Source organism: Lissotriton vulgaris, chromosome 3_1, assembly GCF_964263255.1.
Source record: "Lissotriton vulgaris chromosome 3_1, aLisVul1.2, whole genome shotgun sequence".
Lineage (NCBI taxonomy): Eukaryota > Metazoa > Chordata > Amphibia > Caudata > Salamandridae > Lissotriton > Lissotriton vulgaris.
In genome coordinates, this window is record NC_141689.1 from 131172768 (window position 1) to 131193681 (window position 20914).

Below are 20914 nucleotides of genomic sequence, written 5' to 3' on the forward strand. Positions count from 1 at the left end.
AGCAATAGTAGTAGAAATCATCTTGCTGGTGCCTTTAAAAAGTAAGAAACCATAACAACTATAAAAGAAGTGAAAAAAGTAGAAAGAAGAGAGTATTACCACACCAACTGTGCCGTAAATAAAGTTATTCATAAACTCAGAGTGCTGATCCACCCATGTGTTCAATCCTCGCTTACTTAAACTAAGCCAAAAATAGCTGTTACCTCTATTCATCCAAATAGCGCGCTCTCCTCCAATGCTATACAGGCATCTGCCGCTCATTAAAAAAGGTCCTTTACTAATTATGTGATACAATGAAAATTACTATTTAATAATGTGCTACTGATAGCATCAAGTAACTGTCTTGCCATCTATCTTATGGTCTCACCTGCATCTTAAGTAGTGATAACAGTAGTAGATTGTTGAGTAGACCACAATTGCAATTTAGAATGCTGCAAGGTTTCAACCTGCAGCTAAAAAAACAAGCATGTAATGAGACTGCTATCTATATGCGTGTGACTCTAGTGTAGCGTCGCGCTCTAGTTATCGCGCACTATGCAATGACGTAGTGTGCGGTGGCCATTTTGGACAGTATTGGAGTGCCGATAGCTGAGCGCTCCACAGTGAATCCCGGCGCTCTCTTGAAGGAAATAAATAAATAATAACCACCCCTGCCTGGTGTGCATCATTTAAGGTATTCCACCTCATTACAGTTTCGACGAGGCTGGGCTCTAAAACAACAAAAGGAGACACCAGGACCTACCAGACATAAAAAAAAGAGTTAGACACCATGAGGAGCAGTGACTCCAGGGGCAGTACATGCAGCAAGAGAGCGTGGCAGAGGAAGTCACCGATACAGGCAAGCACCCATAGCAGTGGCCAGAACAGTGGCACCCAGGATACAGGGGGCAAGAATACCTCCAAGAACGATGAGGGAGGAGGGCAGCCCCACCCCAAGCATAGCTGACAAAGAACCCAAGGGGGAAGAATAATCTTAACCAGTCACGACCAGGCACCAAAAAAGCGCGCCATTGAGGGAGGCACGTATACAGTGGGACCAACCAATACAAAGGTAAAGGAGTAAATCAGAGGGAATCAATGCGCCACCAGGAGCGTAGTCACCCACTAAAGCCTACTAGAGATCCAGGGCCCTGGCGGAACAAGAGCAGCACGGAGAGGAGGGTGCCTTGGAGCCCCAGCAGGACCTAACCACGGATGAAGGCGAAAAGGGACTAGGAGCAGTCCTTATGCAGGAAAGGAAGACTGGAGAGATGGTTTTGCGTCCAGGGCCCTATCACCAACAGAACAATGGTTCAGTGTAATAGAAAAAGAAATGCTGGCAGTAGTGTAGGCCATGGGAAAATGTCACCAATTCTTATGGGGCACGAGGTTCCAGCTCAAGACAGACCATAAGCCCCTGGTCAAAGTACTCCCATCATGTGGCCACGCTAGCGCTACACCCCGTATCGCCAAGATGACTCTGAAACTGTTAGACTACTGATGTGATGTGGAGTACATCCCAGGGACAAGGAATAAGGTAGCTGATTATCTCAGCAGAGCCTCAGCGATGGAGGAAGCGCCGATCCGGGCAGACGAGGAAAAAATGCATGTGGCTTTTGCAGAAGACCCAGAGAAAGTGATAAGCGGTCAAGAATGGGAACAAGCCTATGAAAATGATCCTGATATCAAAGACGTTAAGGACTTCCTGCTACAAGGATGGCCCGAAAAAAAACAGCTCAGGGCAGCACTCAGGAAATTCTTTGAGGTGCGCGAGGAGTTATGCATTGGAGATCACAGAACATTCCTGTTTAGAGGGAACAAAGTGGTTCCCCCAACGACGCTGATACCTCACCTGCTAGCCGTATTGCATGAAGGTCACCTGGGTATTGTGAAAACAAAGATGAGAACCAAACAGATGTACTGGTGGCCGGGAATGGACATCCAAATTGAAAGGCATGTCAGGGAATGTGACCAGTGCCAGCGAGCGGATAAGTCTCAAACCCATCACTAGGCAAATTGGACAACCCTGCGAACCCTTGGGAAGAAGTGTCTATAGACATTCTGGGACCAATACTGGATGCACAGGGAACCCCGAAGTATGTGTGTGTTCTCATCACCGGTATTCAAAGTGGCCTGAAATAGACATACAGGAGGAGATGGACACAGAGACAGTTCTCAGATTTCTACCAGCCACTTTCCTCAGAAAAGGCATACCCCGCTCCATTCTGAGTGACAATGGGCCCTAATTCACTTCTGAAAAATGGTACAAATACATGGAGCGGAATGGGATCAAGACAAAACACACATCAATATACCACCCGGCTGGCAATGGTGTAGCCGAAAGGTTTAACCGGGTCATAATGGGTTCCATACAGGCTGACATTGCAATGGGCAAGGATTGGAAAAAAGAAGTACAGAGTATGTTTTGGGCCTACCGAATTACACCCACCGGCAGAGGGTATGATCCTTTCCAGATCCTATGAGGGAGCGACCCTTTCACCTAGGGCAATCTGGCATGGAAGGAAAAGACCGTCACGAGTAAGTGGTCACCAGCAGTGGTTTAGCACAACTTGGAGAGAGCACCAAGAATATACACCAAGCACTACAATAAGAGACACAATGTGAAAGAGACCTCGCTAGAAAGAGGAGAGTGGATCAGAGTCAAACTAGCCCAGTTGAGAAGGAAAGGGGACAGCAAATATAGCCAGCCCATGCAGGTAAAAGAGGTGTACGACAGAGCAGCATTGCTCAGCGATGGAAATGTCTGGTCACAGGACTACATTTCCAAATGCAATAAGATATTGCAGTGGGCCAATGAAGAAAGAGCAAAGGCACAACAGGGCCAGGACTCATCTACTGACAGAGAGTTACCGCGCGGAGGAGAGGAAGACTCAGGAACTGAAGGAAGAGGAGCTGAGTTCCATGATAGAGACAATCCCATTGCAGGGGAACATCAGGAGGAAGCTGTGAGACTAGGGAAATAGAGAGTCCCAAGGGAACTCGAAGGGGATTGGCGAGCCAGGCAGAAAGCAACTTGGGGAGTTCCGCCTCTACTCCGGTAAGACGTACGCGGGCAGGGAGAACCATTGTGAGGACTGCCAAATACAGAGACTATGAACTTGGGGGAAGCAAAATAATTATGTCCCGAGAGAGAGACTGTTTGTTTTGTCATTGTTATATAAAGAAGGGAGATATGTAGTGTCGCGCTCTAGTTGTCTCGCACTATGCGATGATGTAGTGTGTGGCGGCCATTGTGGACGGCATTCGAGTGCCGATAGCCGAGCGCTCCGGAATGATTCCCGGCGCTCTCTTGAAGGAAAATAAAATAAATGCATAATAACCACCCCTGCCTGGTGTACATCATTTGAGGTATTCCATCTCATTACAGCTAGTGCATTACTGAGCAGTATGCCAGTGCCAAAAAGTCTCACCTGCTTACGAAGTGCCAAACTTCTATAAGACTAAGGAGTGAAAGTTGCTGTGTAATTCAAACTCTGCCTGCATCAAATATAGAAATGAATAAACATTGGGGTAAGTATCCTTTCACCCCGCTCCCTGTGTCCCCCAATCTTGTAGACAGCAACTTACTCGATAACAAACGTTGAAGCAGTAAAAGATTTTCCCGGAACACACTTGTATGCAATGCAAAGCTTCCTATGCCAAGGCTGAATTTAAAACTTACTTGCGTACGTCCAATGTGGTTATCACGTCAATTGAGCTGCCTGAAATCACTAAAACTAAAAACGGCCTCAGAAAGGCCCAGCGTAATCCACAAAGCCCGGCGGTCATATTAGCAGGTTCAAGGGAACACTATAAAGACAACATGATGTAGATAGCTTCTAAGCTATGTGAAATATACCTGCAGATACCCCAAGTGCCACACACGTTATAAGCAAGGTGTATTGTTATTAAAAAACGGGCTCGCATGACACAACATATTTCTAGAACCTAACAGATATATTAAAAATGTTAAAATCATGTTGAAGAATAAAAGGAAATGTGTTTGATATTAAAGCAAAAGTATACACCCAAGAAATCTGCCCTTGTGGTTAATTGTCAGTGAGTGCCCAAGAAGTATGTTTAAGTAATGAAATTAGTGTTATCATATATTTCTAGAAACTGGTAGTGTATATTCACAAACACATCTGACATGCTAGATGAGATTAAACAATGCTAACAAAGACATAAATTCATGCTGTTAAGTACAACTATCTATCGCTCTGGCTCTCTTGTAGACACTAATTCCATGTTCATCAATCTCCATGGAATTAAGCGTAACTGAACATATTTGTGCTATTACATAAGAGACAAATGGGATTCTTTCTCATTTGTGTAAGACAATACAGAAATGTTGTGTCATGACGCTTTCGAGCATTATGTGATTCCAAATAAACAACAACAAGCTAGACATCGTTACACCGTTATGTATATCAATATACAGGCACTGAATTTGTAATAAACAACATTTTTGGGATCATTCAATGTTGAAATGCCAAGCGACTCAAGTTTAAAGCAAGTGCTGTACTAAACATTCAAAACAAATCAACCTCATCATATATGTGGCCTCCTGACATATCACACCCCCTGTATTTGCCTATACAAGTGATTTAGTACCTACTAATATAATTAATCTGTAATGAGAAATAGTGATGAATGAATATTAATGACAACCTTCAATCAGAACAATGTCCTCTAATACTATTCTGTCAAATTGAAAAACCATACACAACAAACATTTCGAGCAGAATTCCAGTTGCAGGGGATTATTCTACAAGAAACATGATAACTCCAGTTTATCATTCAGTCCCCTTGGGGACATTGTGTCCAAAAAGTCTCTCTCTGCGTGATATATTTTGTCATGTCTCTGTCATTACAGAGTGTAACTACCTCCAGTACTGTAAACCTGAGTTGAGCTATAGTGTGATGCACCTGCAAACAATGCCTAGATAGTGGTGAAGTTAACGATCTAGTTCTAATCCTACTCTCGGGCTCAGTCATAGGAATCCTAAGTGATCTCTCAGTTTTCCCTACATAATATAATACACACGGGCAACGAATTGCATAAATCACATGTTGGGTATTACAATTAGAAGTGAATCGTACCCTTATAGGAATTCTCTGACCAAAAGGGGTCTGGCCTGGACCCCCACTCTGCAACGCAGCCCTATAGCGCTTACTGGGGGTACCTGGTGGTCTAGTTGGCAACCAGGGACCCCCGATATTGAAAGGGAATTAATTCCCCAACTTAAAACGCGCCACAGAGTGTTGCTGGGAGGGTGCTGGGCCTCCGGCACCATCCCATCTTTTTATTTTTTTAGAAGGGGAGCTATGTGGTCCCCCTTCCTTTTCTATTTTATGGGCCCTAGGGACCCCATCCCCCAGGGCCTGACCCCTATTTTTTTTAATGGAAGGGAGCCGCATGGCCCCCCTTCCGAAGCCATTTTTGGCCCTGGGGACCCCATCCCCTGGGGCATGGCTAGTGTTTTTTTTAAATGTAGTTGGAGTGGGGCTGGCTGCATGCCCCCCCTCCTCAGGCCATTTATGGCCCCGGGGACCCAATCCCCTGGGGCCGGCCTTTGAATTTTTAAAAATGTTTATTTTTATTTTATTATGGGGAGGGGGACTGGGTGGCCCCCCACCCTGGCCACTCCTGGCCCCGGGGACCCCATCTCCCTGGCCTGGCCTCTCGGGGACCACGGGGGAGCCCCTATTCCCCCACAGTACCTGCCGGCTCCCTGCATCCTGCCGGCATTGTTTTTCCACATGGGGAGCTGCTGACATGCAGGTCCCCATGTGGAAAAGCTATGTGGTTTGGATTTTAAAAGAGAAATCAGGTTTCTTGCTCTCTCTCCCAAAACTCAAACCACGGTATGCTATGGCAGGACAGGAGCAGCAAGGCTCCCGCCCTGCCATAGCAAACAGCAGGGTCCCGGGGTGGGCACCCAGGGACACTGCAGGAGCCGGCCCTGGGGGGTGGCGCCCCTTCCACCATTAGCAAAGCCCCAGGGAGATGGTGGTCCCTGGGGATTGAGGGTCCATCACGGACCCCCAAATTTGAATGTTAGTGCCCCGGGGAGGTAGCGGTCTCTGGACATTTGGGGGGCTCGAGGCCCCCCACACAGGTGCATTTCTTTTTTAAAAGCTCTGGGGGTGGCAGTCCCAGGGGCTTTAGCGGCCTCAGAGGTCCCCCACCCATTCAAAAAGAAGCCTGGGGGGGTGGCGGTCCCTGGGGCTGTGGGGGGGGGGTGGCGTGACCCCTGCAACTAATTAATCAAGCCCCGGGGAGGTAGCGGTCCCCGGGGCAGTGTGGGGGGATTGGGACCCCCATATTTCTTTTCTCTGGCCCTGTGACCTGGCCCACCCAGGGCTAAATAATAACGAAGCACAGGAGCCCGTGCTTCGTTTTTTAAATTTTTGCGGCAGGATCCGCGGATCATTCGTGAATTTTGCTGATTTTTGTGTTTTTATTATGCTTTTTTGGGCCTGGAGGTCCTTGTGGGACCCCCCTGAGCAGGCCTACGGGGTCAGGGTGTTTCTGCCCTGCCCCCTTTCCTTGTTTTACACCTTTGTTTCCCTATTTTCTTTTGCCTTGGTTACTGAGGCACAAGATGGCTACCAACACTTCCTGGTTTGAAGTGTTGACAGCCAATTAGAATAAAGCACATGATGGTCCGCAGATCCACCTCGCCTCTAGATATCAAAACTTTTCTTTTTTTATATTCTCAGCAACTACTGAACAGATTTACACCATCTAAAAAAAGTCCTCTTCCTGAACCAAGAGCTACCTTTGTGCCAAATTTGGTCTAATTCCATTCAGCAGTTTCGGCTATAACTGTGTCTAAAGTTTCCTAAGGGAAGTTAATTTTTCAACAACTATTTTTTGAATTTTTCAGGAACTACTGAATGGATTTACACCATTTAAGAAAATGTCTCTTACTGAACCAAGGGCTACCTTTTTGCTGAATTTGTGTAATTTCATTAAGCAGTGCGGGCTGTAGCAGTGTCTAAAGTTTCTTATGGAAATTAACATGGAACAAAACACGTTTTAGGACCCCCCTTTTTTCTCGGCCCCCACTTGCCGAATCACCCCGAAACTTTAAAGATAGGAGCTGACCGGAACACCTCACTAGTTTTGAAAAGTTTGGGAAGATTCATCAACCTGCGCCAAAGTTATTGGGAAAACAAACAATGATTTTCCTATGAAAAATAGGTCCTAACTCAATCAATCAATGATAACTTTATTTCGGTTGAAAAGACCATAAAAGTGCAGATAAAATACATACAAGGCACAGTTCATTTTAAAACAATAAATAGTGAATGAATCAATATTAGAGATAAAAATTAATTAAACTCAGCTGTTATCAAGGACCAAGTAATATAAAATTCATAATTGATCACAGGCATTTAACAAAGCTTTTCCTTCTGCGCCACATACCAAGTAGAAAACGAGATAGAGAAAATACTATGGGGGGACAAATATCATACATTAGAACCCTGCAGGCCTGCGTACAATGTCTAAACCCCAGGTTCCTACATATTGGGATCAGCCAGCATTTTCTTATTGTTACATACGCTGGACAGAAAAACATAACATGAGGAACATCTTCTCGTTTAAAATTACATGCCGGACAGGCTCCATTCCCCGATTTAGCCCATTTAGAAGTAAATGCCCTGATTGGTAGGCTGCCATGCCTTAGTTGAGTGTATAACTTCCGCACAAGACATGGTTGGATTACATCTAAGAATTCCTCTAGTTGTGGTTCCGTTTTTACTAAGAGGAACTCTACGGACAGCCTGCCCAGAGTAGCTGATCTCTGCAGGGTTAAATGATTTTGCCGCTTCTGCAGATTTTGAAGTTCTGAAGGACTGGGTTCTTTAAGACCCAGCGGTGCCAGGGCACAACACCTGAAACCTTCGTGGGTAACCTGCTCCGGCGTACGAATGACAGAGACACGGGACACTTCCTTCGGCGTCAAAGATTCAAGGTTTATTTACTGCAGGGAACACAGAAGTCACGACAAGTACAACACGTGCAACTTGGGGAGACTGCTTCAAATTGGTTCTGTGGATCGCTCCTTTTATACAGAATTTACCCATAGGACAACATGGTACACAAAAGTTTACAACCCAGTTCCCATAATTATCCCCCAGAGGGGTCGCTTTGGTCACTTTGATACACATAAGGTCCGGAACATAAGTGCGGATACATTTGGCGGTTCCCAACTGTAAAAACCCATCTTCCCAACATTAGTGCATTCCAATCGGCAGTAAAACGGATCGAAATAGGAACAAAGACAGGTGCAGAGGAAGACGGAGACAGTGGGGAGATCGGAAAGGGTGTAAAAAGGGGGGGTATCGGGAAACACGAGATATTCAGATACAGGCATCAAAGGGACGTGCCTAATGAGATGCACGGCTGAGACAATAAACCGGCACGGCAAGATGAGCCTCGAGCGGGGCCATCTGCCTTACAGTTTCATCCCCCTCGTCATAAAGACACTTACAAAGAACATGCGTCTTCCGCAAATATCTTGGGAGTCCCAGGGTCGCGAAGCGGACATCGTCCGTTCGCTGGCTACTTGAGGGCAAGAGACAAAATGGATGCCGTATCTAAGATGGAACCCGTGGGTACAGATGAAAAACCCACATAATAAACGAACAGTTTAAGTTAGCACAGCGAAACTGCGCACACTTACTAAACTCGTCATTTGCGGTTCATAGATACCAAACTCGACTATATTCGTGCGAGTCGAAAACATCACTTACAATTGTCACGGATCCTCAGACGCTCCTTTTGCCCTCATGTAGGCAAGCACTAGTCGGAATCATATTCGATATTCATCAGACCATCTAGATGTTGTTGTAGCATAGCTCTGTCCAACCGAGTCCCCTTGGTAACAGGTGGCTGTCTCATACACGTTGTAGCACAGAGGCCACATAAGGCAGGACCGCACTGCACACAAAGGCAACACGTGAACAGGAACGCCACAACGACTCCGATGATCATCAGAATCTTCCAACCCCAAGTCGACACTAGGCCCCAAAACCACCCAAGTAGCGTCCAATCCCCTACATCCACGTGTATGGATTCGGAGATCTTATGCAACTTCGAGATGGCTTGATAGACAGTCGGAGCATTATCTGGAATGAAAATACAGCAGCTCGAATGGATCACCTTACATACCCCACCTCGATCTGCTAAGATCACGTCTAAAACCATACGGTTTTGTAACGTCATAAGTCTATCCGCCTGAAGTTCAGTGGTGATATTACCAAGGGCACTGGCAGTAATATTAGCTGTCGATTCTACCACTCGAGTCAACTGTCTCAGGTTCCTACTATTAACCATAGGTCCCCAAAACGGGAGGAAACCCTTGAAAAAGTCTCCTGCCTCTTGACCGGCAGTATCCTCTTCGCTAATTACGCCTCTCACAACTCTAGTCTTGTGATAATCTGCATCTACAGTGAACGTCGGAGGCAACAAGTTTGCGATGAAGCATGAGCCCATGAAGTCAGTGGGCAACCATGCATATGCACGATCATGACAGAGAAAGTATGTACCCTTGGCGGCCAGGAACACAGGGGACGAGACCATCGGCAGAATGTAATTTTCAGTGCAAGCACTCTCTCCCAGTCGGGCTTTCGATCCTCGGCCGCGACCTATGAGACAAAAATTACCAATGTGGGGTACGACCCATATCGGGGGCGAGCTTTTAAGCTGTTTTTCACTGGTGAACACACTATATTCGCCTCTACTTAGGACCCTATAGGCTTGTACCTCTTCTTCGGGAATAAGCGAGGGATCATAGATATCGCTATCCAAATCCTCTATTGCTATAGACAAAGGTTTTTGATATGAGGTAGGACCAGAGTAGGGGGAACGTGGTTCTCGAATGGGGTGGAAACCCAGTGCGCTTCGAAACATTGTCTGAAATGCTCGAGCAGACCCTTGGGAACTATACGGTAACACCAGATATGGAATTCCCTTATCCGTAGTATGTGGCATCAACCCACACACCCAACAATTAGTAGTGTTAACCACTAACTGATGCTGATGGAGGAGCTGAATAAAGGAATTATTGCGGAATTCTGCACGTCTAGCCTGCTCGTGTTCAGGTAAGATATGGAAAGAATGAGGAGAAGCAGTGGAGGTAAGTTTAGGGTCAGGGGTAGGAGTAGGTGTAGCAGAAAGTAAGAAGTAAAACATCGTATAATACACCCCACCCGCCAATAATGCAGAAACAGTCAAAAACAATACGAATATTTGGAATATAAAACATTTGGTACGACTGAGTTGCTGCAGCTTGAATCTATGAGCCTGAGCTCCTTCCAAATCCGTCAGCTTTGAAAATGTCATTCCCTACGACCGTCCGCAACGTTTCTTGACGCACTTCGTTCTGTGTAGCAATAGTCAATCCCTAGGAGTTCCCAGGAACCGACGGTCTTTAACCTAGCGTCAAGACCTACTAACCAGAAGGAAGTACGCGCGCGGCCCTACGGCCTTTATATCACAAGTATATATGCAAAAACAATGTCTCTCAGCTGTGGAAGCAAAAGTGTAAGGAACGAAGCTCAATGAATATGTACAAAACAATTACAATGGTACGAATGTTCAAACTGATCGTGGAAAACGGGATAATGCAATTATCAAGGGACAGAACAGGATCTTTTATTAGTCTTTAGTACTGGATCGTAAAAAGTATCGGGTTTTCCCAGGACGTGTCTGTTCGTCGAACAAAGGATCCGTTGAAGGGACAACGTCCTGTTGATCAGCTGAATGTTTTAGTCTTGAGTCTTTTGCTGACAAATGTTCAACAATGTCTCTCTGCTGCACTGAGGATTCTCCGACAGGTTGTGCGTCACTGAAAGGTACAAACGCCGGCAATCCTTCGGTTTCAGTTGATGCAATGCCTTTTCTTACCCACGAGTCTGCTGGCAACGGGATAGGGACTTTCTTCGTATGGGTGGCGTGCACCCAATTCTTCCGCCCCTCAAGACGAACTGCAGTTCTCGTGGCAAGGAGGACCTGGTAGGGTCCAGTAAACCTCGGGTCCAAGTTGGTTTTGCGCGAGAAGTTGCGCGTTACCACCCAATCTCCGGGCTGGAGCTGGTGGCCTGGACCCTCCGTCTGCGTCGGCAATGCTTCGTGAACCTGTTGGTGAATTAACCTCAGTTTAGCAGTCAAGTCATGAAGATAATCGATCAACATTGGATACTCAAGGTCACAGAAAATACCTGGCCTAGGAACCCCCCAAACATTCGCAGGACGACCGAACACTATTTCATAGGGACTAAGCCCTACTCGGGAGTGTACAGTCGCCCTAGTTGACAGTAATGCTAAGGGTAAAGCGTCAGGCCACGAGAGACCAGTCGTAGCCTGAATCTTCGCTAGTTTTAGTTTAAGGGTGCCGTTATACCCTTCAACCTAACCAGCTTACTGGGGATGATTGGCGCTATGGAATTTCTGATTAATTCCAAGGCCCTTGCATACACTCTTCATCACACTCCCCACAAACTCACTTCCATTATCTGACCACACGACTCTAGGCATTCCATACCGAGGAAAGTATTCCTTCAGTAGGATTTTCGCAGTAGACAAAGCAGTATTGTCTTTGAGAGGATAGGCCTCAATCCATCGGGAGAATGCGCAAACCACAACTAAGACGTATTTCAGGTTATTGCATCTCTCCATATGGATAAAGTCCAATTGAATCACCTCAAAGGGACATGAAGGGGGAGCAAAACTACCAGGAGGAGTTGGGGTTCCCTTGCCAGGATTGTACATCATACACACCATACAGTTCTTAACCAAGCGTTCAGCACATTTCGTAATACCATCATTCTTCCACACAGGGGACAGCAACTTACAAATACCTTTCGCGCTAATATGTGCTAACCCATGCGCCATTGTCACAACGGCCAGCACATACGCATCCGGTAACATCCATCTTTTCTGTTCCGACAAATCAATCCAACAATCATTCGCATCCAACTTTCCCGTACTTTCTTTCCACTTCGTCTTTTCAGTCTCGGTGGCCTCATTCTGAATTGCTTTCACACTCTCGATAGTGTCCTCACACATACTCGATTCTGTAGGCCACCTAACCGAACTCGTCACATACATTCGAGTGCTAAGGTTCCGGGCAGTCTCCTTAGCAGTCTCATCCGCAAACGCATTACCACGACCCACATCATCCGTCACCTTACGATGCGCACTACATTTGACAATCGCCACTTGCTTAGGCAACGTAAGTGCGTCCAAAAGATCATTCACAAGCTGGCCATGCTGAATCTTCGTACCATGCGATGTTAGAAAACCTCTCTCTCTCCACAAACGTCCAAAACTATGTGCGACGCCAAATGCATATTGGCTGTCGGTAAACACATTCACGCGTTTCCCTTTCGCTAACACACACGCTCTAGTAACAAGGAAAACAGTCACCCACGCTCTGGTCACGAGCCGACTGGACTACGGAAACACCCTCTACGCAGGTACTACCGCAAAACTCCAGAAGAAACTACAACGAATCCAAAACGCCTCAGCCAGGCTCATATTAGACATCCCACGCAACGAACACATCTCTGGTCACCTTAAAAACCTCCATTGGCTACCCGTCAATAAGAGGATTACTTTCCGACTGCTTACCCACGCACACAAATCACTCTACGGCATTGGACCAGAGTGCCTCAACTCTCGACTGTCCTTTTACACCCCCTCCCGCCAACTTCGCTCTTCCAGCCAAGCCTTGGCCACTGTACCTCGCATCAACAAGACCACCATGGGAGGCAGATCCTTCTCTTACCTGGCTGCCAAAACATGGAACTCACTCCCCGCTTACCTTCGCCTCACCCAGAATCACCTAGCGTTCAGAAAGCAGCTTAAAACGTGGATATTTGACAAATAATCCTACTCCCCTTCCTAAGCGCCTTGAAACCCTCTGGGTATGTAGTGCGCTATATAAATGTTATGACTTGACTTGACTTGACTGCAGCTTGGGCAGAATTCTGATTTAATCTCGCAGTCTCAACAACAGTATTCAACGTTACAACAGCATAAGCAGTAGTCACATCACCATTCGGCAACTTGAAACATGAACCATCCACATACAGTGTACCATCTGGGTCTTCCAATGGGGTGTTTTTAAGGTCCACTCGACCTTTTGTTTCCTCCTCTGTCCTCAAATAACAGTTGTGTTCTGTTACCTCATCTGACTCTGAGCTAATTGGTAACAAAGTTGCCGGGTTCAGGACATTACAACGTTTTATTTGAATGTGGCTTGCCAACAGCGTCAACTCGTACCCAGACAACCTCGCACTCGTCAAGTGCTGAGTTTTCGTACGATTCAAAAGAGTATCGACTGCATGCGGAACCATCACCGTAAGCATATTATCCATGACCAATCCTGCTGATTGTCGGATGGAGACCGCGGCTGCCGCTGTTGCTCTCAAACAACTCGGCAGTGCTCTAGCTACCGGGTCCAAGGTCGAGGAAAAATATGCACATGGACGTTGCTTACCGCCAAAAGGTTGCGTTAAGACACTCAACGCACAACCTTCTCTCTCGTGAACATATAATGTAAACGGCTTGCTATAGTCAGGAGTACCTAACACAGGAGCCGAACACAATGAATCACGTAATTCAGAAAAACTTTTTTGACATTCCTCCGTCCATGGTAAAGGAGTTGAAACATCCTTGCACGTAAGAGCCACTAATGGTTTCGCTAGCAATGAAAAATTTGGAATCCATTGCCTACAGTACGACGTGATACCTAGAAAGGCACGCACATCTCTTTGGGTTTGTGGCACAGCCATTCGTGCAATTGCTGCAATTCTCTCTGGGGTCAACCGCCTTCCCTCCTTTGACAATAAGTGACCTAGATAGGTTACTTCTTGACAACAATATTGGAGTTTAGAAGGTGACACCTTGTGATTTAACTCGCAGAGATGTTGCAGCAACGACACCGTAGCAATTTTGCAAATGTCCTGAGTATCTGCAGCTACCAATAGGTCATCGACGTATTGGATTAAGGCCGCACCAGCCGGCAACCCAAACGCATCCAGTTGACCCTTCAAGGCTTGACTGTAAATCGACAGACTTTCACAGTAGCCCTGAGGAGCGCGTTTAAACCGGAAGCTGCGTCCACCAAGAGAGAAACCGAAAAGGTCTCTGCTCTCTTCTGCAATCGGGATGCTGAAGAACGCATTCTTCAAATCAATCACCGAAAACCACGATGCAGAAGCTGGAATCAGAGTCAGTAGCGCCGTAATGTCAGGCACAACGGGGAACTGAGGAATCACAATTTTATTCACCTCCCGTAAATCGATAACAAAACGATAAACAGGTGGTTTCGAAGGATCAGTACGTTTTAGAATGGGCAGTACAGGACTGTTGCACACGTTTCCCCGTGTTTCCTCAATAACGTCTTTCTCGATCAAATCATAGATGATCGCTAACAGTGCACGTTCACCATCAAGGGAGATACGATATTGGGGAATACGTGGCAACCGCACATTGGATTTCAACTGAACAACATAAGGTGAGATATCAAGTAGGCCCACATCATTGGGACCTGTTGCCCACAAAGACGCAGGAAGAGAACTCAATTCCGGTGGAAGCTTGTCGAGAGACAAGTACATGGGAGAGAAAACCCTCTCTCCCAACGTAAGCTTTACACCCGCAGGAGAACAATACAAAGTCGCATACAAACGTTTTAGCAAATTCAGGCCCAAAAGATTTTCACCACAGCCAGTAGTCAAAATCAACGGAGCTTCTAGCTCACGAGGCCCAATTTTAAGGGGCAAAGGGCGCGAGACTGGATTGCTAACGGGGGCGCCAGAGAATCCAACGGAGACATTTGTTAAGCCAGACAAAGGTGCGCCAGGGAGTTTCGAATGCTTAATAGAACTTTTCGCTGCACCAGTGTCCAACAGAAAAGGCTCAACGACGCCCGATGTAGCAACTGCGACGTAAGGCCCTCTCTGATCAACCGGAACTGATACCACTCCCTCTCCTTGTCTATGGCTGTCCTAGTAATTACTGTCGTCAGTTCCCTGATCGACGTAATAATCGTCTACATTGTACTGCGCAGATCGTCCTTGCGACGATCCACGTTGATCAAAACAATTATCGGAATTTGATGAGTTATCTGAACGATCATTCTGAGCTCCACGGCCTCTACCACGTGGTGCCTGCTGCGAACCACCACGACCTCCTCTAGATGAGTTACCACTATTACGTTCGTTTAGAACAGGACAATTGAATTTAATGTGTCCCTCTTGTCGACAATAAGCACATTGATTGTACCCTAACGAGGATCTTTGGGAAGAGGAGTCGTTACGAGATTGTGATCTGTTCGATTGCGGCTGTGATCTATTTTGTTGCGAAGTATTCTGATTCGAACGTGGAGGATACGCTTGCTGAAGCAACACTTTAGTTTTAAGCTCTTTCGTCTTTTTATCAGCACGGTCGCTTTCTTCTTTCTCTCTATTCTCATAATATTGTGCCGTGGCCAATATCTGAGCTGAAGTAGAAACGGCCCATGCACTTTCCGAATTCTTTAATTTATTGCTCAAATCGGGCAATAAGTTCGAAACAAATTTATCCACAAACAACCTTTGACCACCCTCAGTGCTCATATCCTGTCCACTATGGTCGATGAATGCTTCCTCGAACCTCGTAAAGAAGTCGGAGACACTCTCGTCCTTCTTCTGTTTACAAGCTGACAATTTGTCCCAATTCACTCTCATAGCTGGCATAAGAGTTTTCATTAACGTTATTATTCTTTGAGGGAGAGCAGTAACCAACTGGTCGGGTTTAGCACCACCAGTCTGCAACCCATCCGCCGCTATAATGGCCGCCCAGTCACCACCTAACTCATTTGCATGATTTTCCTGCCGAATCTTAGCCCATACCGGTTGCGGTACAACATTGCCGAACAACATATCGATGTCGGCAAGATTCATTATCGTAGCGTCTATGAGCTGCGATAATTCTTTATAATACCCTGCAGGATTTTTGCGAGGGTCAGGTAAAGATTGCTTCACCTGTAACACTTCCGAGCGTTTCCATGGGAGATGTATCCATACTCTCTGGAAATGCGCCAATGTCGGGGGTTGAGCATTAGGATCAGCTGGCATCCATACTGGTGGAACTTCGCGCATAGGAAATTGACCAAACTCATCTGGCTGTCTTTCGACATCCTCAACAACCAAGGCTTGAGGTATAGGAGTGGGACGGAAAGATAACAACCGTTCAACAGCACGCCGAACATTGGTATCCACTATCAGTCCAGCCGAGAACTGAAGCTGTAGATCAGACAAAGCGGTCAGCACCTCGTCAGGTGCGTCGGCCGATATCTGATCACGAAGGACCTTACACATTTCCTCGAACACAAATCTTTGGGTTGGTATATTGAACTGACAAAACGTGTCGAGTACAACACGAGGAGGATTTCTAAGGGGGTGCATCATCCAACCCATCGCCATATTATATAGCGAAGCTCGTTCCCTATTACCAGGAAGCTGACTACGTCTCTGAGGACCATCTGAACCAGCGGACCCAAGAACAGGTCCGAGCGAATGGAAGAAGCTAGCCGCAAGAGGAGAATTACGACTACGAGTAGAGGGAGAAGTATAGGACACAGGACTAACGAGTGAAGGAGTAGAAACAGAAACAACAGCAGGGGTTAATAAAGCAGGAGCAGTAGCGTGAGCAGGAGTAGGTGGAAGCGGAGGAGCAGTAGGAATAGCAACAGCCAAAGGAGCAGGAACAGTCGGAAGAACGGGTGCAGGTTGAGGAACAGGCAAAGGAAGAATAGGTGCGGGAACAGGTACAGGGGGAATCACAGGGGCTGTGGTACCCTGTACATACGGAGGTGGTGATTTCATAAGATAGGACATTAAAGGATCCTCAACTGACTCATCCTTCTTTTCCGACTCCGTAGGCAAAGCAGGATAGCACTTATCTATAGTCATATGCTGCAATCTGTCAAACACTTCCTGTTCCTTAACCTCCTTATCATGCTGAAATTGCTCAGCTTTCTTTACGATGGTAGCAACATTATCTCTCTGATTTCGTTTAGTCTGTCTGATTTCTTTCTGTCGGGCTTCTTTACGCCACAACCGAAAGGCATCAAACATGGCCGGCCTTGACTTTCTTTCGAACAATTTAACCTCTAGATTATCTAAGATCGGAGCCTCAAAGCTACCATGTGGTGGCCAGCGAAGGTCACCGTCCTTCTTCGTGTATTTGATCCAGTATTCATTAAAAGTAATCGGGCCTAGCCCATGTTTACTGTACAGTTCATAAGTCGGAGTTCCAACCGGAGGTATCGGACACGAGTCCTCCAGTCGGGAATCCACACCACAAGGTCTGAAACAACTGAACAAAGTACTACGACCAGGCATCTTGCACACTAGCCGAGTTTCACAAACTTCAAGGGTTACGGGATTTACCAAGTCCCAGCAAAGAGCAAAAACCCTCGGTTTTTGGCGGCTGCAGTCGTCAAATAACACAACAAAGTACGCTAGCAAAGTGTCACCGACAAAAACACTCACACAGCGTCAACAACAAAAACACTCGCTAAAGTGTCAACAACCAAGAACTCTGGGAGCGACCCACAAATACTTAACTCAAAGATCGATGGCGTCACCAGGAAGGCCCGTCAATCGTCTCGCTATACCAAGGTCTACGCCAGGCGCCAAAACAGGTCTACAGTCAGGGCAGCAGTCCGTCGCAGCCGTCAGGAGGCGGGAATCTTCGCGGGAAAAGTCTTCGGGCCACTTATTTCGACAACAGGATCGATGAAGCGGAGTGCACCTTCCCTAGGAGATTTCACACGAAGTTCCTCACGATCGTCGGGCTTGGACCGGTACCACTGATGCAGCCCCACATTGGGCGCCAACTGAAGGACTGGGTTCTTTAAGACCCAGCGGTGCCAGGGCACAACACCTGAAACCTTCGTGGGTAACCTGCTCCGGCGTACGTATGACAGAGACACGGGACACTTCCTTCGGCGTCAAAGATTCAAGGTTTATTTACTGCAGGGAACACAGAAGTCACGACAAGTACAACACGTGCAACTTGGGGAGACTGCTTCAAATTGGTTCTGTGGATCGCTCCTTTTATACAGAATTTACCCATAGGACAACATGGTACACAAAAGTTTACAACCCAGTTCCCATAATTATCCCCCAGAGGGGTCGCTTTGGTCACTTTGATACACATAAGGTCCGGAACATAAGTGCGGATACATTTGGCGGTTCCCAACTGTAAAAACCCATCTTCCCAACATTAGTGCATTCCAATCGGCAGTAAAATGGATCGAAATAGGAACAAAGACAGGTGCAGAGGAAGACGGAGACAGTGGGGAGATCGGAAAGGGTGTAAAAAGGGGGGGTATCGGGAAACACGAGATATTCAGATACAGGCATCAAAGGGACGTGCCTAATGAGATGCACGGCTGAGACAATAAACCGGCACGGCAAGATGAGCCTCGAGCGGGGCCATCTGCCTTACAGTTTCATCCCCCTCGTCATAAAGACACTTACAAAGAACATGCGTCTTCCGCAAATATCTTGGGAGTCCCAGGGTCGCGAAGCGGACATCGTCCGTTCGCTGGCTACTTGAGGGCAAGAGACAAAATGGATGCCGTATCTAAGATGGAACCCGTGGGTACAGATGAAAAACCCACATAATAAACGAACGGTTTAAGTTAGCACAGCGAAACTGCGCACACTTACTAAACTCGTCATTTGCGGTTCATAGATACCAAACTCGACTATATTCGTGCGAGTCGAAAACATCACTTACAATTGTCACGGAACCTCAGTTCCGATCTGGATATCCTCGGGCAGCTCAACTCCGGGGTTTCCCAAAGCTCAGGCAAACCTATCCGGGCACGAAGAACCTTAATGTGAAGCAACCACAGGATATGTTTGCTTTTTAGAAGACCCCAAACCTCCTAAAATTCTGCTCTATAAGGGCCCAGCTCAGGAACCGACCAGAACCTCCTCCAATAAAGCATAGGCCGTGCAGCTACCAACTCCTCTATTGACTCCAGGCCCAAATCGAATCATAGAGGGATGAATGGTGTACTTTGTGGTAGACCCACCAGATTCCTCATGAAACACTGTTCCACCCTCAAAAATGTTGATATATTCCTATGGCCCCAAAGTACAGCACCATAAGTTGAGGCTGTTCTCGCCTGGAGTTGATATATTTCAAGGACCGGAGCTGCCGGTTTGAAGTCTGATGTTCTGTGGAGCTTGCTAATACCCCCTGCTATTTGTGTTGGCCTGGGAGCTGGCTTAGAAATTTAAAAGCCCCAGTCAAAATCTTCTGTCAAGGTAATTCCAAGATAGACAAAAGTTTTCAAAAGTTCCAGGGGTTTGCTATTAAGGACAGGATTTGGGCAGGTCTGTTTCGGGGGATTGAAAATCATAAACTTCAATCCACGCGAAGCACAGAACTTTGCAAATCCGTCCAGAGTACGGTGGATGCCCGCTGATGTTTTAGATAACAGCAAGGTGTCATCCGCAAACATCAGAGCGGGCACCCGCCCGGTAGCCAGCCTGGGAGCGTCATTGTCTATTACACCAATTAAATGGTCCACAAGACCATTGATGTATAGGCAGAATAACGTGGGAGCCAGGACGCACCCCTGGTGAACACCCTTTGAAACAGGAAAGCGTGCTGAGAGATCTCCTCCATACCTCCCACACCTGACTTGGGCATAATTGTCAGTATGTAATCTATTTAAGATGTTCAATAAAATGGGCGGGAGACCCAAGTTTGCTAGAACTTTCCACAGCTTTTCCCTAGGAACGAGGTCGAAAGCGGCCCGCAGGTCAACAAAGACAAGGTAGAGGCTGCCACCCTCCACTCTTGCCGTTTTCCAAACTAAAACCTGCAGCCGAAATATTTGGTCCAAGGTTGAAATACCTGACCTAAACCCAGCCTGGAGTGTAGTCAATATTTCGTTTTCCTCCATCCACCCTTGGATCCTATCCAAAATGATCCTGCCCATTAGTTTTTGTGTTGTATCTATAATGCTAATGGGCCTATAATTAGATGGGGTTAACGGGCAACCTTTCTTATAGATGGGGACGATCTCAGCTCCCAACCAGGTGCCTGGTAGATCAGACCCCATAAGAATCGCATTAAAAAGAACAACCAAATATGGTGCCCATATTTTAGGTTCAGAACAAAATAAATCCCTAGGCAATTTATCAAGGCCAGGGGCTTTGTTAGAAAGAAGCCTTGTTAATTCAAACTCAACCTCCTTAAGAGTGATAATCTCGGGCATTGCAAGATGGCACTCATCCTCAACATCCCGGGAGTCCTGCCCCCGTTCGTCACCCACGGCCCCCACCAATCGATACTCATGGGGGGGGGCCGGGGCGGTGAACGAAGGAGGCACCGTAGCTTCACCCAGGGTTTGGTCCGTCACCCCTACCAATCTATACTCCTGGCACGGTTCGGGACCTGAAAGGGGCACGGACTCTAGCTCCAAGTTAGCATATAATGCTCCAAAGTGTGCTTCCCACACTGAGCATGCTATATTCGGGGATAGAGCCAAACCTCCCCCACTCACACCTGAGCCAACAATAGCCCAGAACGACTTAGAGTTCTTACATGATAGTGCAGATCTAAGCTCCTCCCACCTAGTCTCCTCCCAATCCCTCTTTCCCATAATGATTGCCTTTTTGTAGAGCAATCGTAATATCCTAATTTCTGCTCTGTCTTTGGTTTTAATTGCAGTGAGCAAGTCTTTTTTTGCTTTCCTGCAGGAGGCGCCATACCAGGGATGTGTCCTGACCGGATGGGGTTTGTTCCCACTCACAGGGCAAAACCCATCCACTAGCGCGACAGCCAACTGCTCATGGATTTCCACAGCTCTACCCTGGGGACCCAGATCCTCCATCCCAGAAATCA